Source organism: Lontra canadensis, unplaced genomic scaffold (assembly GCF_010015895.1).
Source record: "Lontra canadensis isolate GAN:19392208 unplaced genomic scaffold, GSC_riverotter_1.0 scaffold10, whole genome shotgun sequence".
Lineage (NCBI taxonomy): Eukaryota > Metazoa > Chordata > Mammalia > Carnivora > Mustelidae > Lontra > Lontra canadensis.
Genome location: NW_022631004.1, coordinates 9,831,221 through 9,846,139, shown reverse-complemented (window position 1 = coordinate 9,846,139; position 14,919 = coordinate 9,831,221). Strand labels below are relative to the sequence as shown.

General features: G+C 39.3%; 1 pseudogene; it reads left to right on the top strand.

The window, feature by feature from the left end:
* Positions 1-2,349: 2,349 nt before the first annotated feature.
* Positions 2,350-6,811, top strand: LOC116866503 (annotated as a pseudogene).
* The last annotated feature ends 8,108 nt before the right edge of the window (positions 6,812-14,919 follow it).

Genomic DNA, 14,919 nt, shown 5'->3' with positions numbered 1-14,919 from the left:
CCCAATACAAATTATAGACAGATACTACTGAAGCCATACTACAGTCTAATACACTAAAAAAGGATGCTATGAACAGGCTAAATGGATTTCCAAAAATGTTAGAAGACAGTATTGGCAAAATCCAGCATAAAATCCGTTAATCTTCACTTCTGAAGCATGAGCATTGATTGCAATGCCAATGTACATTTTAACACTGGCCCAAAACGTTTTTTATTTTGCCTATGGGCAGAGGTCATGGTTCCTAATGTCTTTTTGATTGACAAGAAAATCACTCTAGGATAACAAGGCCTAACTTTTTTTCAGTATACCAAACAACCAACCAAAAATAACACGTCTCTCAGAGATAACCTTTGAGTGAACTTGGTCACATCTTGGATTGTTAGTCATGAAGCAGAACTGTTTGATAGGCAAAGACCATGATTAAAGTGAGCAGAAAGAAACTGACAGGCACTTCAAAGGCAACAAACATTTATTTTTTTCCTATTACAATAATGGTAAATACCATCAGGGGTTCTGCCAAAAAAAGCAGGTCTGGGAAAAGCAAAAGGCAGGGATATGAGGTCATAGAAGACTAAGGAAAACAGATATCCACGTTTGGCCACGTTCCCTCCTCTTAGATCTCTATAAAGATTCACCTATATTTCACCAGGTAAGATATCGTTCAGGAACAAGGCTAAGGCTGTCCCCAGCCCTTCCACTGTTAGCCTGTGTTGTGTGACTAAGAGGGGCTGGGTGATCCCTTCTGGCCAGAGTGGTCCCCTTCAGTAGGAAAGTCCCCCAATCCCTAGGGCTCAGCTTCTCTCTCACACTCACTGCTCCCTCCTTCTTGCTGGTCTGAACTCCTTGGGGGAGCCTCTGCCCTCTAGTATCAGCCAAACACAGTAATTTCTTGAAAGAGTCCATTTCCCTTGGGAAGATCTGAATCTTCTGTATTCCTTACCCCTTGGAGTGACTAAATCCTTAAGGAAAAATAATTCTTTCCCATCCTAGAAACATTTAGCCACGGGCAATTTGTTTTCACCTAACTTTGTGCTGGCTGTTGTTGAGCTTCAAGCCCTGTTAATTATTATGCATGTATTGTTTGCCAGGCCTGTGTTGAGTCCTTTATAATCGTTATATAATTTAATCTTATTTTATGCTTACAGAAACCCCTCTCACTAGGTTTTATTATCCCCATTTAACAGATGACAAGTGTGAGGCCTAAAGAAAACAATAGAATTTGCTTAAAATCACAGAACTCGGATGTAGCACCTTGATCCAAGATCTCAGATTCCAAAGATTATGTTGTCACTAATCATATGACTTCCATTGGCTAAATCTGTGGATGGCATTCACTGATCCTTATTTTTTCTCAGAATACTTTTCACTGACATCATATAACTCTTCCACTTAGGGCCATGTGACTCTGAGGAAGGCATATAAGCTAATTATGCCTCATCTGTAAAAGGGGAATTACTATGATAGTACCTATCCAAAAAGAGGATTGTGAAAATTAAGGGAGGTAATGTATGTAAGAGAATCGGAAAAATCCTTGGTTAATTGTAAGGATTACCTAAGTGTTAATTATCATTAGTAGTAGTATAGAAACAGAGGTAGCTTTAGTAATAGTAGTAGTGATAGCTATACTAGTATGAGTAAGAGTAGTAATAGTACATTTATTTGTTTGAGGGTTCATTATCTGTCCTCTACATGAGAATATAAGCTCCTTAAGGACAGAAACTGTTTTGTTCACTGCTGTATTCTCACTTCCAAAAACAGTGCCTAACACAAAGTAAAGGCTTGATGATTATTTGTTGAATGAATACACAAAAATTTGCTAGCCTTCATATTCCTTTTTTTGTGGTGTCTGAGATGTGGGCAGCTAAAATTCACAAGTGGTTGAACACAGTCTCCGGTGTCAAATCTGTACATACCTGGTCCAGCTCCCCTACATGCCCAGACACAGAGTGGGCATCCCTTATGTCGTCTGCTGTGCCTTATGCGGATGGCCTTCTTTCCTGGCATCTTCTTTCTAGGGGCCTCCTGGATGGCCAAGTCACTCTCCATTCCCTGCAAGCTGTCCTTTCCTCTCCAACCCATAAAAAAAAACTATCCTTAATGCTACCTCCGTAGGGTCTTCTCCCTGGTAGATGATACCTAATTACTCTTGAAAACTAACATGCGTTACAACCTTGCCCAACGTCCCTCACAATTCTAAAATTCTTCCAACTGACATTGTGTGAGATGATTATTTCATGATTTGCTGTATGTGTGATGATATCTGTATATGGAAAATGTGCTAATATTTGCCCTCCATCAGGGGAGGGATGCCCTCATCCAGAGGAGCGGCATTCATGATAGAGCTCAGACATGAAAGCTGACCTTGTAGGAAAAACCACGTGTGCTGATGGAGCCTTGAGAAATCCCGTTACCATCAGAGGGTTTGCTTTGCCAGAAGTAGGGCGACTGCTCTTTGCTTCATCCTATCAGCTTCTCTTGACTTCAATAGAGGCACAGGTGTTGTTCCTGACTGGGTAGGTTTGGAATTTAACTTCCCTCTCTCCAATGAAAAGGAGCAGAGTCTCCCGGAGAGAAATCATGAGTGAGGAGAAAAAGGCGAAAGAGTGAAGAACGAAGGGAAGGCAAGAAATCAGTGTGGTGTGCAGCAAGAAAATACAGGTGGAAGGGATGTAGAAGAGCAAAAGGGAGTGCTAGTAGCAAACAGGAAAGAGGAGGAGGCAGGAGGAAGGAGTGGAGAACAGAGGACAGAGCACAGAAGGTAGTGAAATGCAGAGAAGTCCACAAGACAACTGAGATAGCCCAGTGGGGGAGGACTGAGCTAAGACAGAGAGACAGGACACAAGTGGGCTAAGACATTAAGTAGCCATTGCCTGTTAGTTATCTAGGTAAAGAAGGACTGCTCGTCTAAATACAATGAATATTGTGCATTTATAATTCTGGGGGGTTAAGTTATTTATGATATATCTAGGTACCTAGTTTCATTTAATCATATCAAGTTATAATTTTATCATTCCACACAATGGATTATTTTCCATGTATCTGTATAGAAGACACCTTATTCAAGGTGGTAGAAGTGACACAGCTTCACTTCAGATCTATTATAATACGTACAGGAATTAACCTTACATTGTTGGAATCTTCCTGGCAGTGCCTAGCTGTACTAAACACTGTTTTTGACAATATGAGTATTGCTGTTCTCTATTTACAGAAAAGGAAGCTGTTAATTCTTAGGAAATAAGATAAGATTTCAATGCTTTGGCCTAATTAGCTGAGAGGAAGGACGTGGTCCAGGTAGTGTGTGAGAAAGCCTGTTGATGCACACATGCTCCTCTCTCTCCATTCCCACGGCCCCATCCTGGCTGCAGCCATCGTCTCTCACTGGGAATATTATCCAAGCCTCTTAGTCCCTTTCCCCACTTCCACATTTTCTCTTTCTAATTCTCGGTTACATATCCAAAGTGAACTTTTAAAAAATGTCACCCCTCAGCCTGGATTTCAATTTTTCATTAGCATCTCACTGCACAATGGATAAACCTAAGTTTCAATAAGGAATGATCTCACTGTGGTGTATCTCATCTTCAGGTTCAACTGTGCCATACTCTTTCCTGACCCAGGGCCTTCTTGCGTGTTCTGTCCTAAGATCAGAACACTCTTCCCCATTCTTCATCTGGCTAACCGATACTCGTCAGGTACTGATAGTGTCAGGATAGATAGTGTTTTCCTCAGAGATTTGCCTGACCCCCAGCCTAGACCAGGTCATTTTGTTACATGTGCTCCATGCATGTTTTACTTCTATGCATCAGGTCACATCGTTATTCTTTAATACTTATTTATGTACTTAGCTGTTTGCTGTCTGGGACCCCCAGTTGGTTGTAAGTCTTATGAAAATAGAGGTCAGGTCTACCTTGCTCATTACTCATTTCCCAGGACCTGCCATGGTTCCTACTACATGACAAGAACTCAGTATATTGGGTAATTTGAATTTCCAACATTCTAGACTTGTTTGTAATCCCAAGGATTTCAAACAATTGCGAAACAATGTTCTCTGTGCATTTGTTTGCGGACAGGGAAGACAGAATCCCTGCTCCCCCTGGGTAGAATCCCTCTGACTGGGCTCCAGAGTGCATCAGGATGGTAGGGATGGAGATTCAGCTCATGAGCCTTTCATGACAGAACAGCGCCTGCCATTGTCCCCCATGAAAGCAACGTGTTGCTCAGTATTCAAACCTTTGCAGCAGCTGTAAGCAAAGAATTTTCAGGCCTTTTTAGTTAAGATGGAACCTTCTGAAGGGCAGAATGTAGTCACAGTAAAGAGGAGCATTACTAGCACCTTCTATAAAATAAAGGAGACAATTAAAATCTTTTGTTCTCGGGGTGCCTGGGTGGCTCAGTGGGTTAAAGCCTCTGCCTTTGGCTCAGGTCATGGTCCCAGGGTCCTGGGATCGAGCCCCGCATCAGGCTCTCTGCTCAGCGGGGAGCCTGCTTCCTCCTCTCTCTGTCTGCCTCTCTGCCTACTTGTGATCTGTCTGTCCAATAAATAAATAACATCTTAAAAAAATAAATAAAATAAATAAAATCTTTTGTTCTCTACTTCCTTCCCAGCAAGTCTCACATCCCCCTTTCCTGCTATGCAATCACTGTCTTCTTCAGATTAGTCGTCAGTTCCCCAGCTTCATTCTGAAACAATGGTGTCCAAAATCCACACTTCTGAGCACGATGACTGGTTTCAAAAACCCCAGGATGACTGCCTCCGGAACTTTTGGCCAAATGTTGCCAGTTAGGTTGGAGGGGTCTCTGGGAGGGCCAGAATCAATCTAATGTAGCTTCCGGTTGTCTTCCCATAGTCCCAAATAAGATGACCTATTACGCGTTCTTATTCCTTTCCGGTGGGGATAGGGACTAGGAAAGACAGTGCACTGTTAACTGTAACATAAATGACCAGATAGAAATTCTAGGTTTTGGTGATTCTCTTCTGCCAGCCAAACTTGCTTATAGCTTTTGGAATTCATGCCCACTGATGGCATGAAACAAGAGTCTCTCATCACAGAAGAACACCATGTACGCAATTATCTTTCTGATGGCCAGATCAGCCCATGTCAATGCCACGTTTAATATTTAAGCATACTCTACTCTCATTTGTATCCACTTACTCAGTGGACATCTGCAGACCCAATATGAATAAAAATGGAACTTGTGGGGCAAGAAAAATACATTGAGAATCACTGGGTTGGACAAACCTAGTGGGAAGGTTGAGTCTATTCAAACACCTGTCTCCTACCCTCTAACCATCTGTGCAATCACTTCACACTTCAGCCTCACCACTCACCCCTACAATTACCCTGTCAAGAGGAAAGTGCAGCTCAGGTGGATTTAATGTGGGCTTAATATGGCCCATCGAGTTTAATGTTGATTTCCTTTAAGTAACTGTTTCTGTTCTTGCTATAAATCTATGTGTATGTGTGTACGCTTAATTTGGATAATGAGTCCATCTAGGGCAAGGAGCAATTTATATGTTTTGTAGGCACTAGATCAAATAAGCAGATGATAGGTTGTGCAAAGCTGTAAGTGAAAACAGCAGAATCACGTACAATTCATGGGTTACAGTAAATTTAAAAGAGAAGATTAATACTTTAATGGATTCTTAAGAATTCTTTCCCTCAAATTCTCAATATGAATATAACAATGTTCTATATAAATAGCTATAAAGAAAAGGGAAGCTAATATGTAATCCAGACCTACTATGTTGTTGGGTGTGATGCTAGTGAGTTTACAGTTGTTTATCATCTAATAAAACAACTCTTCAAGGTGAATATTAAAACAAGGGACGTGGGGCTCAGAGAGCTTAAGTATCATGGTATACAAGCCGAAGTCTATTCATTTCAAAAGCATGTTTTCTTTCCCATAAGTGGTCATACCATTTATCTGGGGACAGTACATCAGTCTGGATGAGTTAATCTTCTTAGATTAGATGAGACCTTCTAAGAGTCTCTCCTAATCAGGTGTGACTTATGCTGCTTCTCCTGTAGAAGCCAAAAAAAAAAAAAAATATATTAGGAATAAACGGAAATCATAAGGAATTGTCCCCTGAATTCCTTAGATATGACATCATTAGAGCTCAAAGCAACTGGATAATCTTAACTGCGTATTTCTATCCATTCATTCTTCATGCAAAACACATTCTTTTTGATTGCCAACTATGGGCCAGGCCCTGGAAAAGACAGTTTGGGTAAAGCGATAAGCAAGATGGAAATGCTGTTATCGCCGAGCTGAGCATATACAGAGCACAGCAAAGGGCAGAGTGGCCTCTGCGGATTCGGGGACAGTGTACCGCTTGATGCGGGCCACCTTCGAATGCGAGAAACCGAGGACAAACAGATGCTGCTGCTTTGTAATAATTTATGAAACTTAAGAAATCAGGATCAGTCATGCTTTACATTTAGTCAGGCTTAAAATATTTATTTCATCAGATACACTTCAATTACCCTTTTTCATAAATATGAGACAAGTTGTTAAAGGAGAATTTTGTGGTTGGTTTTCTGAATTTGTCAACATGTTCACACCACTAAGTACCTTTTACATTTGGCAGGTGTGTAGAGGAAAGGCCTAAGTGATCTTCCATTACAATGTACAGCCTTGGTACTGAACCAAGAAATCACTACTTAAGTAGTGAAGTGTTCAGAATCATTCAGCAGTATGCACAAGTCAAAAGTCCTGCCCCAAAGAAAATGTACCCCCTTCCCTGGTTCCTGAGTCAAGAACAGTGAGTGGCATCCACTCGTTCGTCATCTTTATACTTTGTAAGGTCAATTAAAAAAAATCCATAAGCGATACACTGAGTGTGTCACATCAATTACTTTGCTGTTTAGATGAAATGAGCTCTGTGTTGCTCTCAAATTAGACACTCATCATGCATAATTAGCCCCTTACATAGAACAGCTGCTGGCTTTTACAATGCTTTCAACCCAGTGCTGCGTGTACCCATTGTTGGTGTTTACTGTGAGCATTATTTAATCAAATCTGTGATATATGCACATTTGATGTAATGATAAAATATAGAAAAGAACTGCCTAGAAGAAAGCATGAGATGTTCATCCTCACCTAGAAAAATTAACCCTGAAGTAACTGTATTAAAAGACACTAAGCCATTATATTGGAAAATCATTTTAATTTTTTGAAAATTAAAAATTATTTTCTTGTTAAATATTATTCTGTGACTGTTTAAAAGAAAGGAAATGGTGCATTTTGCAGCAGTATGTTCAAAGGACCGAAAAGCGACTAAATCATCAGGTTGGGTCTCACAGATAATCTGGGAATCAGAAAATCTTTGACCTAAATCTGAAACTTTACAATACACTTACTCCCTACTTTCACCATCTGCAAAACCTGGAAAATCATCCTCAACAAGTTTTTACTGTAGCACTTGAAGATGGAAATCGTTACCACAGATATACGAAATGTAATTCTAGAGTAGAGTTTTAAATTTAAACATCATCCCGATTTTATTGGCCACAAATTGGAGATGTTGCCGTGGATTCTGTTAGTGATGGTTTATGTATTTAAGGAACGGGGAAAGCTTGGGGGATGGCTAATGTAATCATCACAAGCAGTAGCCTGCCACCTTTTATTTTTTAAGTGTATGTATTTCTCATCTCTAATGGAATCATTGTTTCACAAATAAGATAACTGAGAAAAGGGAATCAGCAAAGTCATAGTGAGATAAGGAGATACTGCTACAACAGTTCCCCAGTTTATAAATTTTACTCCTAATCACACCCGGCTAAGAAGAGAAGTAGAAATTTAACGTATCATATTTTAGAGGATGAAGGGCAATAAAAGCTATGTCATGAGCACAATTATTCTTTTCTCAAATTATAAAGATAAAATTTGGCTAAGGGGATCTATTCCAATTTTCACTGCCAACGTTCAGTATTTCTGTCAAACTGGCTGTTGTGAACTATTCTAAATGCCATTTATGATATTGGAGCGATGTGTTTAAGAATGATGTACTTTGAGAAAGTGTTTTATATTAGAGATTACCTACCTATTCATATATACATATTTGTATGTAGGTATACACATGCACACACACACATTAGAACAGATTTCACTAAACAGAGTTCAGGAAATATTGTTGTTGATACCCATTGTGTTTTCCTTTATGGGTCTACTTTTGGATGTTTGTGTATACGAGACTGATATTCAATTAGTATACAACCAGACTGGCTAAAGTGACTGTTTACTGGCCAGCATTCCTTCTGCTTTATCCAGGAGGAACTCACTTGCATTGCTTAATGCTTTTATCAAAATGGTTATTAAATATTTTTATTATCATTCTAGGTAGATATATTTAAATGTATTCTATAGAATTCCTTATAAACCACTGATATAATAATTAGTCAGCAGGTCACAGCAGCAAGAAAAGTAGAGGGAGTATTTATTTGTAGACACTTCTTTACTGCACATTGCTGAGAGAGAAAGTTGGCAAACAGGAGGAAAGAAGCAGAAATATTCTTATGTGCAGGTTAAACTAGAAACCACGTAGTTAAGGAGGTCAACACAGCTGCATCTATGATTTTAACAATGGTCAGGGAACACACCCAATGAACATTCCCACCCTCTAGCAAAAGAATTCTTTACTTAAATTACTTTGAGAAATCCTCATATGATAAGAATACTTTTTAACATCTTTGGACTACATAGATGAAGTTTCTCCGCCCCCCCCCCCCCATAGATCATTAAGAAAAAAAGCCACTGGCTATTTAAGGCAGTTAAGCAAACACATTCTAATATAAACCATGGTTTCCACAAATACTTTAAAAATAGGATTTTTTAAAAAAAAAATTTTAAAGATTTTATTTATGTATTTGACAGACAGAGATCACAAGTAGGCAGAGAGGTAGGCGGGGGTGGGAGGTGGGGAAGCAGGCTCCCTACTGAGCAGAGAGCCTGATGTGGGCCTCCATCCCAGGACCCTGAGATCATGACCTGAGCTTAACCCACTGAGCCCGGCACCCCTGTTTGTTTGTTTGTTTGTTTGTTTAAAGATAAGTATTCTACCTCCCCTCTGATAACCATCAGTTTGTTCTCTATAGTTAAGAGTTTGTTTTCTGGTTTTGAGTGGGTCGGGACGGGTGAAATAGGCGAAGGGGATTAAGAGCACACTTACCACGATGAGCACTGAGTAATGTAGAGAATTGCCCAATCACCATTGTGTATACCTGAAACTAATATAACACTGTATGCTAACTATACTGAAAATTAAATTTTCTCCAAAAGGTAAGTATTCTAAATTTTCATCTTTTGTGACTTTGGTGGACAAGTTTTTCTGTATCACCTTTATGCACATTTTCTTTTATTCTATTTCAGTGGTGTGTTTACACAGGCTGAGCTAGGAGAAAAGGGGTAGTCTAACCACCAGTTGTTTGGGAGAAGAAACATTAGAAAATTCTTTTATAAATAGCATTTGACTGAATTCAACTACTTGTTCTGAGCATAACTGTTTGACTTGATTCAACTGGTTTTTTTAAGTTAATTTGATTAAGTAGATTCACTTTATATCAAGATCTTTAATTTATTTACACTGTCTCCTAAGACAAAGCTTTGTAAAATTAAATAAGAAAACAATCATAAAGGAGTCTCTACATCTATTCTCTACATCTAGAAAGATCCATACCATTCATCATAAAAAACAAAAACCTAAACTGTTTTTTCATGTATAGTTAACAAAAGTTATTCTGTAACTATAGATCTTAGTATTCTTATAGGCATTAACTTTATAGATAACATCCTTGTGAGTTACTCCATTTGTAGAAATAATGTAGGAGCCTCCAATATAAAAATAGAGAGAGAATTTCCTATTGAGGATCTTTATTCCAGGGACACCTGGATAGTGCAGTTGGTTAAACATCAGGCTTGGGTTTCAGCTCTGATTGGGATTCCATGGTGGTGGGATTGAGCCCCACACTGGGCTCTGTGCTTTGTGCAAAGTCTGCTTGAGATTCTCTCTCCCTCTGCCCCTCCCCTCCATTTGTGCTCTCTCTCTTTCTCTCTCTCTCTAAAATAAATAAATCTTTAAAAAAAGAATCTTTATTCCAATCTAAGTGACATAAGATATTTAGCCTCTAAGGATTCTCCAAATGCACTTTAATGATTGGTAGAACATAGTCTCCACTGAAGTACATGGAGTTTAAAAAAAAAAAAAAAACCTTAAGCAAATTTTTAAGAAGCAAAAACAAAAGAAAATGATATTAACAAAAAGTATTTAAAAGCTCTCAAATACAATTTTTCCATACTTTTAAATTAAATATTAAGATTTGAAGGAAGGAAGGAGGGAAAAAAGGAAAGGAGAGAGAGAGAGGAAGGAAGGAAGGAGAAAAAAAGAGAAACAAATTATCTTTGCTTCTAATACGAAAATAATGGAAAGGTTTTTTGACTACTTAAGGCAAAGAGATCCAGAGTGCCATTCATGCCAATATAATGATACTGAATGTTCTTTTTATCATCTCTTACAGATGTTTTGGCATTTAACATTGATATCTTTTGGTGATTTTCCCAAAGTATATTGCAATTATCACAGGAAGGGGCTTATCTTTTACTATCTGGGCCGATTCATCTTTTTTTTTTTTTTTTAAGTAAAAGCCATATTGTCCTTTAGAAAATGCTTTTGTTTCTAGTATATAAGGAAAAGAAAAAGGAAGTCGACATTGAACTGGGTTAATGGCAGTGTGAAGACTGGGAAAAGTGTAGTATTTCTATGGTTTTAAGCCGATAGCTATATACAAGGGTACTGGAACACAGAAGTCTGATTAAAGAAAGCTCAGTTAGATGACTGAAAAGAATGGAAACCACCTATTCAAAGACATGGAAGAATCTGAAGAATTCATTGGAGAGTTCCCACAGAAGAAATTCAGAAAACAGAATCTGTCTGATGTTACATAAATGAAGCATATATAATCTGTATCTATATGACAGTGTGTTTTCACTCTCTCCTCCGTTTTGTTATGATGTATCAAGGTTTTGTCAGTCAAGCACAGAGGAAAAATCACTGAGGTGTGCAAACAAATGCGTATGTCCAGATAGGAAGAATTTTCCACATTCGCATTCATCAACCAATCTTAGGAGAGGTTTCAATCAGTAAGTTATAGATGGGCCAGTATAGGTATAATTATATACCTGGCCAGTATAGGCCAGGAAGGTATAACCAGTACAAGTTGAAAGAGGAAGCAGACTATTAGAGTCCTCTTCACGAGTTCTAGTTAAGATTTATATGGAAAATTAATTTTTAAAATCAGGTGAGCCATGGTCTGACTAAGAACTGAAAACTGGTTCTCCCACTTATTCAAAAAATATTTTTGAACATATGGCATGTCAGATATTGTATCTGTGTGCAGGACACCATTTTAGATGCTGGATGGCATCTGATAACCAACTTCCATTTTGTTTTCTCAAACTGATCTTATGAAGGTGAAAGAAGAAGTACAAATGATGGCAAGTGTTACAACTGAATGTTTGTGTCCTCCCCAAAATTCATATGTTAAAGCTCTGGCCCCCAGTGTGATATTGGAGGTGGGGCCTTTGGTAAGTCATGAGGATTCGGTGAAGTCCTAAGGAAGGAGCCCTCATGATGGGATTCGTGCCCTGATAAGAGGCCAGAGAGCTTCTTGAGAGTATGTTGCTCTTTCTCTTTTCTCATACTCTTTCCACCGTATGAAGTCACAGCAAGACAAGAGCCAGGAAGAGGGTCCTCACCAAGAACTTGACCATGCTGATACCCGGTGATCTTGAGAACCTCCAGCTTCTAGAACTCTGGGAAATGAGATATAAATGTTTTTTGCTAAGCCCCCCAGTCTATGGTATTTTGTTATGGTAGCCCAAGCAGAGTAAGAGAGCAAGAGAAGTTAACTTTCAGGAGGGCAAGGGAGGAGGGAGGATTGTGGTGGGAAGATATACTACCTAGAGACGATCAACAAGTCCTTTATATTTGAACAATTTATTTTTACCTAGAGTCAAAGCAGTGATTAATTAACTCCAATACTGGGGAGTAATCTAGTCAGAACTAAACCAGGATGGTTTATGTGCCTCCTAGCAGGGGATGGTCTGCTGGAGAGTCAGGCTTGGGCTCTACTTTCTGTTTGGCCACTGTGCAGCTTCAACCTTTCTGGAACTTGGGAAACTCATCTGTACAAGAAACTAAAACGCTTCCATATTTTCCCTATTATTATTCTGAATCCTGGTCACACAAATATGGGTTGAAGATGTTTGGTTTAGCCCCACAAATGATTCACCAAAAAATCTACTTCCATTCCTAAAGAAAATAACGCATGTCCCACTGTGGGGGAATTAGTAGGATCATTTTAAAATATGAAACAGAAAACCCTTAGCTTTTCCTATAAATGTGAAATAAAGAGAACCAGAAACCAAGTATTTGCTAAGCTGTGCTTTACAACAGCTTCTGTGTTATTTGTCTTACGGGGGAATAAAACCTTGTTTTATAAATATACACTCAGCTATAAATATGAGCAGATACATTAAAAAAACACACTAATCTGAGATACACTTATTTTTCCAAAATGTATGTTGAATCTCCAACCCAAATCAAAAGAGATAATTATTCTTTTACCCCTGAGTTTAAGATGAGGCAGTTTTTCCATGATCCGATTGTTCAAATATTTGCTTGACTTGGATTGACCTTTCTCAATTATCTGACATACCTGCTTAGATTCAGACAGACTTCTGAGATCAGACTCATTCTGAGCCAAGCCAAGCTTTCTAACTTGTCAAACGTGTTTGTTCCGGAAACAGGACTGTAGTACAGGGAAAGCTGGTGACACTCTTCTGATGGATGGTAAATGTAATAATACTTACCATAATAATTATAGAAGCAGCATATAAATTTGGAAGTATACAATCACAGAGATCAGAGTCTGAGCAAGAAACTGGGATTCATTATCACTGAATTGAAGGATATTTATGTGCCCACCTTTTAAAAAAAAAAAAAATCCCTTAGGTTTCTGATTCCAAAGCTTTCCCCTGGTCTTGCGTATCCTGTCCCTCTGAGAGAACATCCCTGGAGTCTGCAATCACTGATTACGTCTTCAAGTGCTACCGCGTCAGTGAGGATTTAGAGTTCAGTATCTTGGGGAGGAATAAATATAGAAGCAGAAGAACTTGTCTGGAACTAAGACCTTATTTAGGGATAATGGAAACCACCTAATGTATGTTATTAGCATTTGCATTTCAGAGCAAAATGCTTTATAAGTGCTCGCTCTCGGGTACCCTCATCATACTTGTAGCACTCTGTTAGGGCTTGGCTTCTCTCCTAAACAGAATTGTTCGTATGTCCAGAAATATATAATGGAATCTCATAAACACAGAAAGAAATTTTAAGACCACTCAGCATTAACCAGAAGCATCCTTTCTGACCTCTCACAAACGCTGCACCTTTGGGATTTTAGAACAGGGCTCATTAGTGCCTAAACTTAATCTAAACCTACCAGAACTTCCTCGCTCTTCTCAGTGAATTCAAGACGGTTTATAAAGATCGTGATTTTTGTGTTTTCTTTCCCCGCTAGCTGCTTAAAAATGAGGCTCTCTGCTTCACACCCCTCTTTACAAACTGTGTTTTCTAATAAAGAATTACTAATTGCCCTGTCACTCTTTTCCTTGATTCCTACGTTCCTTTTGTCCGTCCATGCCTGGAGCTTCCTTCCAGTGCCATGCCTTGTATCTGCAACTGATTTTTGTTGGCTGTTGGGCTCCTTAAGTCTTGGTCTACAGAGACTTTTCCCAACCAGCAGTTCCAGCGTTTCCTGAGCCACCGGCCAGAGCCTGGTTCCTCCTGGATCTTGAGCCGCCCTCCATTTCCCCCACCACTCCAGAAAGAGATTTCCCATTCTCAAGTTAACTACTAGCCTGGAACTTTCAAGGAACTTTTTAAAGCCCCCCAGAGTCTCATCTCCGTCTCTTTCTCCTCCATGAGCGGTAGTAGGAGCCAGGTCACATCTTTCAGAGTTGAGGTGGGTGGCAAGAGCCTTTGGTTTTGCCTGCTGGAGGATTACTGCTTCCTTGTGGTGGAGATATTGTGCTCTTCCCAGAGCCTATAGTGGGGCTGTCACTCTCTGCCAGGTTCAGAAGGGCTTTTTTTTATTGTCCCTGTCAGTTAGCAGCCCAAGGTTACTGCCAGCTCTCTGTCAGGGCTTTGATTTTTGTCAGCTATGGCCAGGTCCTTTTAGTTATCTGCAATCTTTTCAGCTTTGTTCAGGCTGAGCTCTACTTGTCTACTAATTAGCTCTTTGGAGATTTCCCTTTTAAAACTCACTATCACAGAGGACAGGAACCGTTCAAAAGTTTGGTGTTTCACAGAAATTCCATATTCATCCATATCTCATAGAGTCATATTTTTAAAATTAAAAGTGGCAGGTCAGGCCAATTTAAGGTATAGAAGTAACATCGTCTATAAAGAAAGACCTTCAGGTTCTTGATCAGGTATGTAGATGAGTGACAGGGAAAGGGAAGGGTTTACATCAAAAAAAAAAAAACACTGAGGGGTAACAAATTAAAAAGAAACTATCACTCTGTATAACATATTCACATTTTCTTTATCTTCTGGTGTGCAAATATTGTGCTAGCTGAATATAAAAGTAGCACAACTTTAGGGTACAAAAAAAAAAAAAAAACCACACTGTAATAACATCAAGAGTGGTCTTACATCAAGGAGGACCCTGAGGATGTCTTTGTTGTCAACTTCAGAAGAAAAGAGAGGAACAGAAGAGGAAACTGGCAGAAGGAATAGATGCCAAAGAGAACTCAAAGGATTAGGTCCGGGTGAGGTGATCGGTATTCGAAAACAGTCTGCCTTCTGGCTCTGATCTAAGGGAATAGGCTGGCAGCCAAGCCAGAGGGCATAGCAGCACAAACACA